This window comes from Cupressus sempervirens, chromosome 6 (assembly GCF_028749045.1).
Source record: "Cupressus sempervirens isolate cs-2001-9-10 chromosome 6, ASM2874904v1, whole genome shotgun sequence".
NCBI lineage: Eukaryota > Viridiplantae > Streptophyta > Pinopsida > Cupressales > Cupressaceae > Cupressus > Cupressus sempervirens.
Window position 1 is genome coordinate 75,081,857 of NC_143123.1, and position 17,606 is coordinate 75,099,462.

Here is a 17,606-nt window from a genome sequence, read left to right on the forward strand (position 1 = left end):
AGCTTTCTATGGGATTGCCTCAAATTATTCCTCTCTAAGGTATTCTATTGTTTCTAGTTAGCTACAATCATGTTTGATTGCATTGTTATTTTTGCATCAATGTCTTGGATCACATTCTATGATTCATCATATAAATAAGAGAATGATATTAGAAAGCAATATCCAAAATAAATAACATAATTAAAGTATTTAGCTTGATTTCTTTTGAATTTCTTGTAGAATTAATGTTGTTGGGATTTATCTCACTTCTGCTTACTATTGGGCATACAAGAATTGCAAAGATTTGTACATCTGAGAGCTTAAGAGACTCTTTCCTTCCATGTCTAAAGGAGGAGACCCCGGAAGAAGAAGATAGTAGTGTTGAGGAGACTAAAAAGTTTTCAATACATAAAAATCTCACGTCATAGCTTCTCATTAAATACCATTAAGGTGGAGTTTGGCAACAAATGAGGTTGCAACTCGTCATTGTGCTTCAAAGTTGGAATTTTTTTCTTGTATATTCATATCAAATGGAGCTATTTTTCTAATGGAAAGAAAATTAAATGATCTTGTCCTTTTTTATTTTGATGTAGGGGAAGGTTCCTCTTATATCACAAGATGCACTCCATCAACTACATATCTTCGTTTTTGTATTGGCAGTTTCTCATGTCTTGTCTTTCATTGTAACTATGATACCAAAATGGGCAAAGGTATGAGTCACTAGGCTTTCTTCCTCTTATTGTTATATGCAAAAGAAATTTGTGTTCATGGTTAAATATTAGAATACTTTTATAAATTAAGAAATGGAAATCATGGGACGAAGAGACTAAAATGCTAGATTATAAATTTTCAACTAGTTAGTCTAATATTTTCCATTTTCTTGTTGAATGATTACATTTGATAACTTTTTTTTGTAAATTGGGAGACATGAAGAAGAATTTGAATAGTGGAAACAAATGATATTAGATATTCATGATTTTTTTTAAAATTTTAAATGAATCTTGTCATACAAATTGACTTGATATGTTGGGAGGTAGTAGATTTAAAAGGAAAAAAAAATCTTCAAGGGTATATGAATACAACATAATTCATGTGTTTGTGCATTCTATTGTTTCACAGTGTTCTCATGAACTATCATCATTGTTTCTTTCAAGTGTGGTGATATGTTAAATAGTATTATAGGGAGGAAGTAGAGGATCCTAAAGTCTAGTCAAAGATTTGTCTTCAAAACATGGCCAAATTAGAAAAAGAGGCCACCACAATATACCATGTACCTAAACCTATGTTTCATTTTTTTGAGAGTGGGGCACACTAGTTTCTTCAAAATGGACTCACACTATATGTTCTATATGACATGCAACACTTAATGAAGAAAGCAGGTAACCTTTATAATTTCACAATTTATAATCCTAGTTGCAAGTTACAATATGAAAAAGTCAAACTTGATTGGCCACATCTCTAGGTTTAGATATGATATCTACTAGTTTGAATTTTGAATTTTACTTTTAAAATACTTTGGTTAAATTATAGTTTATATGTGAATATGTAAATTGTTGTTTCCAAATACCAAGTTCTATTGGCATTAAGTTATTATTGCCATTAGTGACAACACTTATCTATCTCAGTTTACACCGAGCATCTAGTGTTAACCGAGCTTCACAACTTACACTGAACTTTGAAGTTTACATCAAGCATCATAGTGTGTACCAAGAATCTCAGTGTTTATCGAGTGATGGAAGTGCAATGTTTACCGAGTGATGGAAGTGCAGTGTTTACCAAGTAATGAAAGTATAGTGTTTATCGAGTAATGGAAGTGTAGTGTTTACCAAGTAATGGAAGTTTAGTGTTTACTGAGTAATGGAAGTGTAGTGTTTACTAAGTAATGGAAGTGTAGTGTTTACCTAGTGAAATCAAGGTAAACGAAGGATTTAGTTTTTACTGAGTGACACTATATCTACCGAGTCTCCAATGGTTATCAAGTTCCAAGCTATGTTGTGTGGAAAAAGCTTCTACTTCTACCGAGTGAATGACAATGCCGAGTAATGCAGTGGATGCCGAGTATCAAAAGGTCACCAAGTCAACTTGAAGAACCTAAGTTTTCTACTGTTTGGCTGACTCGGTAATAATTTTTTCACTTGTATTTTGGCCAAAATTATTGGAATGGTATATATGTAATGTATTATATCATTTGCAAGATATAATAAGTATGTTAAGAAATGGACATGTAATGCTTTGAGAAGAATAAAAGAAAATCAGTAGCAGAGCAAAGTATTCAGCAAGGTCTACAAGGAGCAGTCAAGATTCATCAGTCACAAGACGTGATCTATACTTCAAGGATCTAATTAGCAATCAAGATGTAAGTAGATCCACTATTTCATCCTAACAGGTGAATCAATTTTGTAAATCCTTTAACAAGGTAGACTTAACAATCTTTGTACAAATCTCCTAACAGAGTGGATACTTCAATGTATGTTTGTAAATCCTCTAACAAGGTAGACCTAGCAGTCCTTTGTGCTCCTAATAGGGCAGATCACCAGAAGTGGTCAATGTAAGCCTTAACAGGCCAACTTTATATTTTAGTATTGAAGTTTTGTGGGTATCATCCCCACCCCAGTTTTATTTTCTATTTGGAAGGTTTCTAGGTTACCAGATCATTGTGTACATGTGTTATAAATGTGTGATCTCTCATATATGCAGTAGATTAGATGAATGAATGGTGAATAGTATATATGGTTAAAGTGCTAAATTTTTTTAGAGTTTTGAAGTTACTGATTCGCCCCTCCCCTCTCAGTAACCTGTCGTATCTTGAATATTTCCAATAATTGGTAACAGAGCATTATGGTTCTTAGGACAAAGTTTGACTGCTTGAGCAAAGATCTAAAAGACAAATGGAGATATTCACACTTGACAAAGCAATTAAAAATGAAAAGCTAGATCTGGAAATGGTCATGGCTCAACTCAAAGAAGTAAAGGAGCATATTTCTCAATCCCTGAAGAGAAAGAAGGAACTTGTAAGACAAATGAATGACCATCAGTATGTTGACGAAAATATTGAAGAGCTTTTACCATCAAGTAGCTCAAATGAAGAAAATGAGGCAATCAAGGAACTCCTAGCAAATAATGGCTCTCTACAGGAAGAAGTAAGAAAACTTAAAAGAGAACAAGAAATCCAATCAATTAGGCTATGTGAAATCTTGGAACAAAGAAACAAATTTGAAAATGAGATAAATGAAAGGATCAATGCAAATTAAAGTCTTATCAGTCAACTATCTAATATAAATGAAGAAATCATGAATTTGAGATCTAAAAATGAAAGCCTAAGGATTGATTTAAACATTGAAAGACAAATTAGTGAAAGTTTGGGAAATGACCTAAATGTTGAAAAAAAATCAATTAGAGAATGATGAATTCTCAAGAAGATATGAATCAATTAAACCAACAAAATGAGAAAAATCTTCATAGACAAAAGGGTAAAGCAGGACTTGGATATAATGAAGAAGGTGAATCCTTCAAACAAGGTGCTCAAAAGAATCAGAAACCTACTTGAAATCATTGTGGTAAGTTAGGTCATACATCAAACAAATGTTGGAGCAATGGAAAAACAAAATTCAATGGAAAATGCTACAATTGCAATCAACATGGTCACAAAGCTAATGAATGCAAGGAAAAACCAAAATTTGAAGGCAAATTTTACAAATGCAAGAAGCATGGTCACAAGACATTCCAATGTAGATCAAAATCATTCAATCTAGTCGAACAACTTGTTAAGGAAATCTTTGGATGGGATTATAATACCTAGTGTAGATGTCATTATTTTGGAGAATATGAACACATTGGAAAAGACTGCTCAAGGCATCACTTCAGAAAAAGAGATACAACATTAAGATGTTATACATGCACTAAAATCGGTCATATAGCCAAGAATTTCATGAATATAGGAAGAATTGAAAATGAAAAGAAAGCTAAAGCTGATAAGATTCAGAAATAGATGAGACAACAGTGGATTCCTAAATCTACTGAGTAGAATAGTTCAAACAATGGCCATGTCACTCAAGAAATGGGTGACTCCACCATCTCTAGTTAGATCCATAAGCAAGGATATGGAACTACATCTTCAAGTGATATCTCAAGTAGTTCCAAATAAAAGAAAGCAAAATGATCAATTAGTATTTCAGATACACAAGAAAGCATATCCTTCATCAAGTCACATCTACCGAGGAAAGTCATTTGAAGACCTTGTCGAGCAAGATCAGGAGCAATAAATGTTTTGTTCGATCACTGAGTTGTAAGCTTCCATCGAGAAAGTGTATGAATGAAATCCTGTCAAGAACTATGTCATCTCAGCTACCTTTGTACTGAGCATTAATGATAAATTTTTTGTCAAAAAGTGCAGAATTTGATTTCATTCTTCATCGCGATTACAGAGCTAAGAAATTTCCAACAATTCCAAAGCAATTCCAAGCAATTTTAAGCGATTCTCTAGTGAAGAATTTGTTCAAATCTTTCTTACACCTACCGAGCAACAATGGAATCTAGGAGTAGTAGTAGGAGCAAGGTAAAGAAGGGTTCAGAGATGCTAGTAAAGGGTGCAGAATGGAAAGTGCCTAACTCTAAAATTTTTCCGGCCATTGCAGAATCTCTTGACCCTAATGGAGCTCAATCTCAAATTCCAACAAAGTTACTTCTTATCAATGATATTCGTACTCATTTCAGATGTTTTGTTCAAGAGATTGGAAACCTAGAAATGGATAGTGCGCTAGGAGAAATGAGTGTTGAAGGCTCTTCAAAACTTGAGCATAAGCATCTAGAGACGAAAGGGTTAACCCATACCTCACATATGCCAAGAAGTTTCCAAATGAAGTGGATCAGGTACATACTCAGTCATGTTCACAATGGGCAACTATGGTTAGACCAACTAGTGTTAATCACCAAGAAGAATATTCATTAGATTACTGGTCTCCCCATACTTAGCAAAGCCAAAACTACCAAAGAGGAGTTATAGAAGAAAACCCTAGCTGAGTGGGATGGTAGAGGTTTGAAGGTTAGCACTGTATCTAATGTTGAATTAAGGTTTGGAATTCATGTCGTTGCCCACAAAATTTATAGCTCCAATCATTTGAACAGTGTGCCCTGTGAGGCTATGGATTTGGCATTCAAAATTGTTAAGAAAAATCTTAAATTTTACTTGTCAGAATTATTATTGAAACAATTGAACAAGAATATGGATGGCATTAGGACTTCAAAGAATAATCCTTGCAAATTTGGTTCCTTGTTGACTTGTTTATTTTTCTATGTTCAAAAATTCTTTCCATCAAAGGGCTCAGTTGTCAAAAACACAACTTCAGACTTCAACTAAAAAAATAAGCTACAAAAATGCATCAAAACCTAAAAATACCTGAACCAATGTCTCCATTTTAGAACCAGCCTTTTGGTGCTTCTTTCAGATCGAAAAAATATCTCTGTATGCTCAAGTTATGGCAAAAAAACCAACAGTAGCTCCAAAATAGAACCTGGAGAGGTGCAAGGTAGATGATGTAGTGCTGACATCATGCTAATGTCAACAACTCATGGGCTTAAATTTGATGGCCTAAAGACCATCACTGCAAAAAAGAATGCCACATGGCATGCCACGTGACAACCACGTGGCAAGCATCTGATCTGGCAGTGATCACGTGGTAAAGTGCCACATGGCAGCCCTACCACATGTCACACGTGGACTACATCAAGTGTACACATGCTGGAAGGTGAGTTGGCATCCACGCAGGTTGAATTGGTGTACAAATGATAGCTCTCTGTGATTCCACACAGACAGGAGGCTGATCGGTGGAGTGGAGCGGCAGGAAGGCTAGTGGAGCAGAGGGTGGTGGGAGCAAGTGGCATTGCCCAGCCGCGGTAGCTGGTGAGTAGCCCAGCAGTGGCGACAGTGCTACGAAAGGCAGAGTTGCACATTGGCGGGCCCGTGGTGGCATGACGACGGAGCTCCCAATTTTATATTTTTTTAATTTTTTGATGCTGATCATCTGTACGATCGTACAGAAGCCCTCCAACCTAAAAAAAATTTCCTCTCAGAGCTTTGTCTCCAAAAATGAAAATTTTTATATGAATCCTAATTGCAAACAACCTTTTGGATCTAATGGCAGTGTCCATTTGGGCTGAAAGTGCTCCAAAATTTCACTCTATCCCTGATTTAAAGAAAAAATGCACAAACAAACTAGGGTTTGTGACTTCAAATCACGGCTTCAAAAATTCTTCAAAAAAGTAGTAGCAAGAGGCTTTGATACCATGTTGGAGTTGATGAAATCCAACTCTGAAGATGCCCAAGATCACTTGCATGCAAATAACTTGTCAAAGGGACGCCAAGGAAGGAATAGCATGGAGCAAGGGAAAAACCCTAAATGGACATGAGAGACCACAAGATATTACAACACAAGAAAATATGTATTTACAATGAGAATGTTATGAAAATACAATGAGGGATCCCGAATATAAAGAGCTACAAGAATCTCCTAGAACAAGCTAGAAGATGCTAGGAGATAAGTGTGACAACTAAGCATTCATCCATATGAGGTGGAAAGTCCTTGAACAAAGTGAGAGGATAAGTATGATTTAGGAGAGAAAAAACTCCTGTATTGTCAACAACTTATAACGAACTACTAGACTACAACTAAAAAATGATATGAATTTACCTAAGTAAGCTTAAGTAAATAGAATAAATAATTAATAATTAATTAATTACTCTAACATTTTATACTGTAGTATTGAAGTTTTGTGGGTATCATCCCCACCCCAGTTTTACTTTCTCTTTGGAAGGTTTCTGGGTTACCAAATCACTGTGTACATGTGTTATAAATGTTTGATCTCTCATATATGCAGTAGATTAGATGAATGAATGGTGAATAGAATATATGGTTAAAGTGCTGAATTGTTTTAGAGTTTTGAAGTTATTGATTCACCCCTCCCCTCTCAGCAACTTGTCATATCTTGAATATTTTCAACAAAGTTCACCTTTTGATTTTAATATTTTATGATATTTCATTCTTTTTTGTAGATCAATTTGCAGGCGATTCTAATCATTTTCTATTGTCCATGCTAATTAAAAATCTTGATCACATGAATATGGTGCATCAACCTCAAATGAAGATTAATATCATTGAAATTTCTACTATCCTTGCACAATAGTCAAAATCAAAAGCTTCTATAGTAATGGTTGGTGCCATGTCTAATCTAGCAAGTCATTTGCGTAAGAGCATGCATTGGACTTATGAGGCTTCCAATCTTCATGATGATATAAACAACTAGAACAAGTACTTTTAAGCCATAATTGAAGAGTGTTTGAAGCAATTTGTAAAAAAGGTGATAAATTTAATTGTTCTTTTCCTTTCTTGAATGCACATGTTGTTAGACACATATGAAATGAGTATTAAATATCTAGTAATATGTAGAGTTGGTCAATATAATTGCAACGTTAAACTTCTTTAGATACAATCCTAAAGAGGTGCCAAGAAATTGTTTAAAAGAATAAGAAATGCTTATAGACAAGGAAAGTGGAGATTTTCCTAGCAAAACATAGATGTTAGATAGTAAAGGAGTTTCATCACAATAACTTCTTGCATTTTTTCTCTACAGGAACCTATCATGATATCTTTGATTAACTTTTGGGTTTTCAGGTTGCTTATTCTAGTTCAATTCTTGACATGATGGTTGTCTCATTAAAGAATCTTTCTACAACCACTATTGTAGCTAGAACAACAATTGGTGCAACATATCTTATTGCACATATCATATCATCTATACCAAATTATTCATATTATAATAAGGCATGTCTTTGTTTCTTATATTCCTAGTTATTTCTAGCATCACTAGATAATTACTGAAACTTTTGGGCTTTTCTTATTTTAGCATCTGAGGCACAAGGGTTCTCAATACATAGGATCTCTCTTGTCTAGGCTTTCCTAGAGGCTCTATTTCATCAATTTTTGCAAGCTATGGCATAATCAAATAATGAAACAAGGGTTGGTACCCATCGAATTCTTTCAATTGTCCTTGTGTCATCTTCTACTTGTCCTTGGCCTAAGTCTCATCCTCTAGATTCACTAGGAGTACAGGGACTCAAGAAGACATTTTCAAGAAGTGTTTAAGTGTTTTCTTCAACATCTTCCTTATTTGAGAAACTAAGAAAGGAAAAAGAATCTCACCATGGAGACAAAAATTAAGATAATGCTCAAGAAAATGAAATAAAAGATATTTAGAAGATGCAAAAAAATTGGTACATACCTCAAGAGGTGGATGGACCAAAAAGTGATGCTGATATTAAACACTATACAATTTATCCAAGCCCTAACCAAACCCATAGCTTGAAGCTTCCTGCATTATGTTCTATAACTGATGGAAATCCCTTGAGGAAAGCTATGAAGAATGTGGTAAGTATACTCTACATGTTATATGTCTTAAACCTTTTTTAGTATCTCTCTTTGAAAGAATTATATTTTCCCATTTCATATGGTCTGGTAGAAATTTTAACTTTAGGGTTGAAATATTCTTTTTACTTCTAAAACTATCAAGAAAAAAGCTCTCTAAGGTTGAGGCAACATCAAATAGCACTTTTACCTTCTATTGGGACTTAAAATTGCCTTCTCAATTCGAGTACCATTCCAAGCTTTTGAACTCTTTAAAACACATTTAATTTATGTGTACCCGACTATCCTCTTGAGGCCTAAGAGGTCTTTAAGATTTCTAAAATATTGCATTCAACATATCCACTCATCCCATTAAGATTTTTTTCCATTCAAATTTATTTTACGAAGTTCTATTTTGAGCAATGTCAGAATATGTATTTTTGCCCAAGTGTCAAACAATGATAGGAGGCCTAGCTTGAATTTGAATATCTTGCACCTATTAATGTTTCATGACTTTGCACTTTGGGAATGATTATTATCCATATCATAGAACCTATGTTTCATATTTCAAGTCATTTTGACATGTTTTGACTAGGTTTTGATTCCCTCAAAGTCAATTGTTTAGAATTTTGGGAGGCCTTGTTTGACCGTTTATAACTTTCACCCAATTGACTAGAATGAGAAAATTCCTATTGCATTGAATTCTAGAGGTTAGAGACATGTTATTTTTCAAATTTGAGCTTATGACAAATGCGTTTGATCAGTTTTCAAATGAAATTTCATATACAATTTGTAAAGTTTTACTGGCATCATAAAGTGTAGATTGATTGATACCCCTATTTGTGATGTTGTAACTCAAAATATATGATAGGAAATATCAAATGGATTACACCATTATATTCTACTCTAAAAATACTTTAAGTGTGTTAGTTTGCAAATCTTGACGAATCCATCTATACACTTTCCCAAGTCCATTCTATTTGAGAAAATCACTTTTCTACCATTGTTCTTACTCCTACAAATCCAAGTAGCCCATTTTGATTGCTCACAAAATTTTCCTTGCTATTAATAATGAGACCAAATCCTATATTTATATTATCCTCATGATATTCAACTAATGTTCCAATTTTCATGCTCCCAAGTGTCTATTTGCCATATTTTCAAAGCCAAAACTGAATACCATCTATGGTTTTTTAACATGTTTGCTTGCTAGAAGTTTCACAAAGGCAACTTTGATAGCAAATATCTTTTGACTAAGAATTATTCATGAGAAGAGATTTGATAGGGTAGGAGAAAGCAGAACAAAGAACTAGTATGTCAGCTTTGAGGTATTAGTCAAGTGTTTTGGTCAATTTTTAAAGATGGTCAGAGGACCCCTTGGTAGGAAGTTGACAATTTGCAAAAAGAGTTGGAAATGAGTTTCAGAGTTTTATTCACTAGTCGAGTTTGATTTGAAATTAATGCTAGATGATTAATGGAACAATTTGACAATTTAATTGATTGAAATTTTTTTTTTTTTTTAGTTGGACCTACTTTGGGGCTTGACTAAATGGTATCAGACTGATAAGGTATATTGGGGATTAAAAATTTTCTAAATGGGAGGATTATAATGATTCTAATCATTATGAATTTTAATATGGGCACACATTATTCAAAGTTGAAAAGGTGGCAAGGTGACATGTTTAATATAAGCTCGCAAAGCCAAGTTTGTTTGATGCCTACATGTTGTTCAAGTGTGGAATATTACGATGTGATCTACTAGCAAGTAATATGTTTACATATGGAGTGTCAAAGGAAAGTGTGAATGTTCCCAGTCCAACCATTGAAGCACTAGAAGGCATTTATACTTTAGTAAGTTGGGAAAACCATTTGCCACCAAAACACATTCTTCCATGGGATCCCACACTAATGTTAACAAGTCCCAAAAAAGGGGGAATCCCAATTATGGTTCATTTGCATGGTGGAATTCATGAGCCACAATCTGATGGGTGTCCACTTGCCTAGTTTACAGAAAATTTTAAGGAGAAAGGGGTAGCATGGAAGAAGGTAGGATACCACAACAACAATCTCTAGTCTCCTAGCAACTTTTGGTGTCATAATCATACCTTGGGTTCTAACTAGAGTTAACCTCCTTGCTAGTCTTGTAGGAACCTATATTATCCGCAATCCCAACTTAGAGAAGCCATTAAATTTTCCATCTGGGCCTGAGTGCAATTTCCATATCCTCATCTTTGATAGGAGCTTTGTAACCAATGGTTCCATTTACATGAACTCCACTGGCAACAATCCCCACATTCATCCTCAATGACAACTAGAGTACTTTAGAGATGCTAATATAGTGAACAAGAGGGCCTGCCCTTTTAGAAAAGAAGAGTCGAAAGATGAAGTTACATGGACCCTAGCAACACATTTAAACAATTGCTAATCTTTCCCTTGTGGCAGGTATGAGGGAAATCATAGGTGTTTTGGAATCAAGCACCAATCCCTGACAGATGTTACCCACACATTCCCAGTTAATGTGTGGTTTCACACAAGTCTATTTGTTGCCTCACTCTTCACTTGGACATTGGAAGCAAGATATGCCAAAGATATGGATTATGAGCTTTTGCCTTTCTCTTTATCAAGCTCTGACATTAGGTAACTACGTGTTGTTTCAAATGGTCTAGTGTCCAGCTCACATGTGGAGTGGCCAAACATAAATGGCTCTATATCAAAAGTCTTTACATATTTCATGGTGGCTATAGAAATATGGATCATGGATGGAAAAAGGAGAGGCAAGAGGGAGAGATCACACCAACGACATAGTAGAGAGCATGGTAAAGGAGGTGTCACCAAGCATTTTGGATAGAAATCATTGGGAGAAACCATAGATGGTAGGAGGTTTTAAATTTTATTTTCAAAGAGTTATCCCACATTGATAGTGAGAACGAAGAATTGGTTTTTATACAATAACAAGCTAGTGGTAGTTGTCTAAAGGACACACCTTTTGAGACAAGACGAGCTTTCTCACATGGGGCCCAACTTAAGTAATTTGACCTCAAGCCAGATTTTGAATAGATATGAAACATGGAGTGATGACATTAATGATGACATGACATATGTGTGGATCTGACAGACAAATGAAATCATGAAAAGGGGCCAACTAATAATGAATCATGAAATGACACATGGTAGAGGACTCTACATGTGGCATGCTTCTCGAGTTGATGATATGGTAGGAAAGACATGTGGCGCAAGGTTGCTATGTCATGATGACATGGTATTGTGTTGAGGTGTCATGCAACATAGTGATTAGCCACCACATGGCATGGTATATGAGGTGGACATAGTGATGTGGCATAGTGATGAGGCAATGACAAGGTAGATGACATGGATAGAGGTGCCACACGTCACAACATCACTATGTCATGATCATGTGGCATTGTGCTAAGGTGTCATGTGACATAGTGACCCAATCAAAGGTTGCCACATGGTAGAAGAACTAGGCAGATGTGGAAGAATAGGGACCAATCTAGTTGTGCCACATGGCACCTAGGTGGTGGGTGTTAGATGACTGTGTAGAGACAAACCAATCAGAGCATGACATGTGTCAAGCTTAGTCAAACCTAGTTTGACCCAGAGGAAAATTTCAAAAAAAAGGAAAAAATTAATATTTTATTATCTTTTCCTCCTAAAATCATGTAAAGTTAGTTTTAAATCAAAATGGTTTTTAACCTATAGTTTAAACTTTAGGTTGAAATTTTTTTTTTCTAAAATGTAGTCTAAAAGCAATTTTAGAGACCTGGAATTCATTTTGTGACTTTGCGATAAGAAAGTATAGCACTATTATATATCTTCAAAACCAATAGAGAACAAAATTTCCATTTTTGGAGCTTGTTTCTACACAGGAAGCAATTGTTTCAAGTTATGCAAGGGTTTTTTCCTCAAGTGTCCATTTTTTAGTTACATTTAGTTAGGGTAGTTCAAATTTTATTTCCAATGAAATGGTGAACTGAATGAACATAAGATGTAGTTTGAATGTAGTTAGGAGTGAATTTAATCACCTTTAAGTCAGTTAAATGAAGATTTTATCAGTGTTTCAGATGCATCTTAGATATTTTGGAAAAGTAAGTGTTTTCATCACTAAGCAAGAGATATTTTCAATTTTTTATAGAACAATGATTAAGATCATATTAGATTTTAGTTATAGAAAAATGAGAGATGTTTTACAATAGCAGGGAATGAATATTCAAGTAGACACATGTCACTTCTAGATCAAATTCAGGATTTCATTCTTTTCCTATAGCTTTGTCCTTCTTATTCTTTTTTAGGGTTCCAATCTTGAGATTTTTCTCACTATTGAGACCAAGGTTCCAATTCTAGAGAAAATTTCTCATTGTTATGATACCATGTTGGTTCCAATATTGAGTTTTCTTAGTATTGTGAGACCAGGGTTCTAGTTTTTTATATGTTTTCAGGACTTTGATACCATTCTTCAACATATTTCTCTTGTATGAACAACAGTAATTAAGATAATGCAAATAGTTCTAATATATTTAGGGGTTTTACGAGTTGTTTGCATGCTCCTTGAATGTATAGTTTCAAGGAAATGAGTACAATGAGCAATAATCTCCTTAGTTTCATTCTTATTCTTGTCTCCTATCTCTATAATCTGCAATGTTTTGTGGTTTAGGGACAAAGAACTTAGACCCATTTGTATCCCCTTAAGGTTGTATGTCTAATATGTTTTTTTGTTGGAACAAAGAGCCAAGTAAATGCTTAATGTATTTGATAGGGTTGTTGGTTATTTGAGAAGGATATTTTATGAGAATGAGGTCTTTATGAATGTTGATGTCTGATTCACAAAGTGATCAGATAGATCTAATATCTTGATGTATGGAATCTGTCAATGGTATCATAGATGTATGTGTGTAATTCATGGAATTTCTCAATAGATAAGGCATTGATCAGCTACAAGATCAACTTGTTCTTACTATTACATATTTGGGGATTTGTTGAAATCAACATTTTAGTCATCTATTTACTTTTCTGTTTAAGAACTGGAAGGATGCCCTCAGTTAGCTTATCAATTTCTTAGGTCATGTTATTAGTTGTGTCATGTCTATGATCTTTGCATAATTATAGAAGATATAAGGGTTTAATATGCTTTTTTTAGATTCAATCTATGCTTTTAATATTAGTACCATATGAAGAATCTAACAGGTCCACCCACCTAGGTTTTGTAAAGCCTGAAGTAGAAGAAGGGTCTAGCCTTATAATTGGCCCCATGTTTGAAAAGATATGTTGTAGATCGGAAGTAGCTTCCCCTATATGTATTATATTCTCATTAGGGTAATTTGAAACCATAACATTTCAAAACACAAATACTATCCTCAGTATTTACTCAGGCAATATACCTTGAAAATATACCAGCAAATTTTGAGGTAGTTACCAATACTTATAGTCTTGCATTACTCTTCTCTTGTGTCAAGGTAATCTATGTTTTAACTTTTAAGTTATATGGCTAAATTTATCTTTAATTGCATTAGTTCTTTGTTTAAGGAATATTGCTTACTTAAAATGCTCGTGTTTTCCTTTACAAGTTATTTCCTTAGTTTATTGTGCATTTCTTTACTTGGACATAAAAGTTGGATTATGGAAAATGCTTTCCTAAGGAGTAACATTATTTATCACAACCTTGTAAAGGTAGGGTCAAGTTTGGTAAGTTGAATAAAATGGATATCTATTTGTTTATGCTAATTGATGATAGATTCTAAATGTGCAACAATGATTGCAATGGGTGGGATTCATCAATAAAGCTATACTTATGTTCTTGTTGGCCCGTGACTTTAATACAACATATATGTATAATCTTGAAGAAGAGATGCACAACATTGTACTTGTGCCTTATAATTAGACATTTTTAGGCCTTGGGATACCACTTTCTCCATTGGTCCTAAGTAATAAAATCAGAGTACTGCATTTTGATTAATTTTTGTGATCTGATTTCAATTATCCTCTATTGAATATTATTTTGATCTCTGTTCATTCACTAGGGTAAAAACATTTTTATATTTGTTTAATTAGGTGTTGATGTAGATGGAACTATTTTGAAGAGTATAGGATTCCTTGTTTGTCAACATGGTTGATGCTTCTTGTCAATGAGCCTTGTCACTATTGAAAATAATTATGCAATTGTATGTTGTCTTTGATGTTACACAAAATGCCAAGCCTTACTGAGCAAGTAAGTGATCTTCAAGCTCACTTGGGCATTGAATATAGTTTCTTGTGTATGTTGAGCATTTCAGTTATAACCAAGTTAAAAGTTAGTTCTTACCAAGCTCACTCTAGCATGGAAGGAAGATTTTGTCTTAACCAAGTTCACTCAATTACCAAAGAAAAGTTTGCATGGATCCTAAGTTGACTGAGTTGACTTAGTTACCAAAGGAAAGTTAGTTCAGAATTAGTATTGACTAAGTTGGGTTGGTTAATGAAGAGTTTATCTGAGTTCACCAAGTACTCAATTCTATATTAGTCGACTAGCAACATATTAAGTTTGATTGATTAATTGGTTAATTCAAGTCAACTTAAGGGATGAAAATTGTTTGTTTAAAATTATATTCAACCTGACTTAACAAGTTTATTCATATAAGTATAAGGTCAAGTTGAGGATTGAATTAACAAAGCAGGGGATTGAAGAAGACAAATTAAGGAAGTGAAATGGAAGGATATCAAAGTATCCAAGTTGATCAAGTTGCAAAGAACATTCTGATCAAATAGGATCAAGTATTAATGCTAGAATAGAGACCTAAAATCAGAAAAGACAATTGCATCAACAATCAAGTCAAGTAATTTTTACTCTCTAATAATTGTAGTAGTGATTCAAATCTCCTAATATAGTTAGCCTAACAACTATTTGGTAAATCCTCTAACAAGGTGACATTTCTAGATTGAAGTTTCTAAAGACCTCTAACAAGGCCACTCCTAATAGGGTGAATTAAATCCTATAACAAGTTCACACCTAATAGTATGTTTTTCAACCTTTCACTATGTTGGCTCCTAATAGGGCTCACTTTAGAAGAGTGAAAAGCAATAACTAGTTGCAATTGCTGGTTTTCCCAAATTGGGTTTCCATGTTAAATCTTGTTGTCTAATGTGTGTTTATGTTATTTGCTTTATGTTTCTACAACTAAGTTAAGTAAGGTTAATCACATTTAAATATCTTAAGATCTACATATCGAGTGACAGTAACATATTCAATTTTAACTGAGTTACAATAAGTTATTGGTTCTATATTTTGTTGACATCTTAAAGGGCCTTTTGGATTTTTTTTTGTGGTAACTGATTCACCCCTCCCCCTTTAATTACTCCCTTCCATTTCCAATATTCGCATCATACTAATCCAAAGATGGAATATACATGTTTGCAAAGTTCAAATCATAGTATACTAATTCAAAGTTTCCAGCTTTCTTTCACATTAAGGAGCATTTCTCTTTATCATGAAAGTAAGTATATATTTCTAAACTACTTTAGTTATTTGAGGACCTTCTTTATGATCCTGATACATGTCATTCCCAGTGGACTAAACCAGCAAAAATAATTTTTTTGTGATATGTTTGACATTTTTATCTCAAAGTATATCATCTAATGGTTTAGTGAACATCAATAGCATGCAACTCCAAATACATTTATGATCTATGTATTAAATATATGTTGTTTAATTCAACACAAACATACAAAAGTTATGTTTGGCCTTATTTGAGCAATCTTGTATGTTCAAGTGATAGACAATGTGATCCAAAGGATGTGATTATTGTTGATCTCAGATTGGTTTTAACAAGTGAGTGTCAACACACTTAAGCCATTTACTTAGTTCATGCTGAACTAGTAATACATGCCAAGCACAACATGTAAATATTAGACCATGCCAAGTTGTAATGAGTGACAAGTCACTCTAGTGCTGAGAAGATAGACCATACCGAGTGATTTAGATCCTGATTAAATAGGAGATGCTGAGTAAATAGTGGATGTTGAGTAATGCAAGTGCCAAGTCATAAGAAAAAATATAGTATCTTCTAAGCACAAATGAATTCATATGTTGAGTGACATAGTTTTGACATATTTGTTCTTAATGGCACAAAAAACCATGTAAACCATTTTTAAGCCAACTTAAGGATAGATTATGACCTTTTGGAGATAAGGATGAATCTATATGTGGATTCCCTATGTAATTACATGCAATCAATTAGAAAATGGAAAGGTTTAAGCATAAAAATGGATGAATCTCAGCCCTAGATTCATACCTAACCCTAAGCCACTAGATTCATCTTAAGGAAGACAAAGCCCTAAACTCCTAATAGTGTATAAGGGGTGAATTATTGAATTGGAAGAGCAAACAAGATAATTTATAGAGTGTTCAGGGTGACTTAGTAGTAAGAGTAAATTGCAGAATCAATTAGAGAAGAACAGGGGATAGAGAAGGATACATCATCGATACATCAGATTATGAAGGATGTGTTAAGATAAACCACAGACAGAAATAAAAAACTACATGCAAATATAACCAATAACAGAAAATAATAGAACACACAGAAATGAACAAAGGCACCAAGATTTAACGTGGTTCACCCAATCCCTGGGCTACGTCCACCAAACAGCAAGTCTGATCTTATTACAATCCAGTGATTACAACCTGATTACAATCTGTAATTCCTTACAGCTCAATACCACCGCAAGAACCAATTTCATATCACCACATATAAAAATACCCAACCCTAAGCCCTTTTTATACAAGTATTAAACCGCTTTAGGGTTATAACATGTCGACCATATGTCGGCCATAATATGTCGGCTACCATGTCGGCTACTTCCAAAAAAAAAAAATTCTATTTATGAAGTATGTACAGTACTTTCCTAATCAGTCACCACAATCTAACAATCTCCCACTTGGGGACTGATCAGGCTCCACACTAAACAACAATCTCCCACTTAGAGACTGATCCTGTAGCAATACAACTAACGCATGGGGCTCCCACTGGATCAAACTGTAAACACCTAAATTTGATTACACTGCTTTGGTAATCTAATTTAGCCATCTCTAAAGGCATCATTAATTAAATTCTTATTTAATTAATCCTTTGCCATCCCTAGTTGATTAATTTAATTAATCATCTATAGTCATAATTGATAAATCAAATAATCTATTATTTATCAATTAAATCCTTTTCTCCTATCTAATTCCAAAAATTCCCA

At 34.0% G+C, this 17,606-nt stretch overlaps 1 pseudogene; it reads left to right on the forward strand.

Annotated features, from left to right (window-relative positions):
- Positions 1-973: 973 nt before the first annotated feature.
- LOC149551232 (protein SEMI-ROLLED LEAF 2-like) overlaps positions 974-17,606 on the forward strand; it is a 36,303-nt pseudogene continuing 19,670 nt past the window's right edge.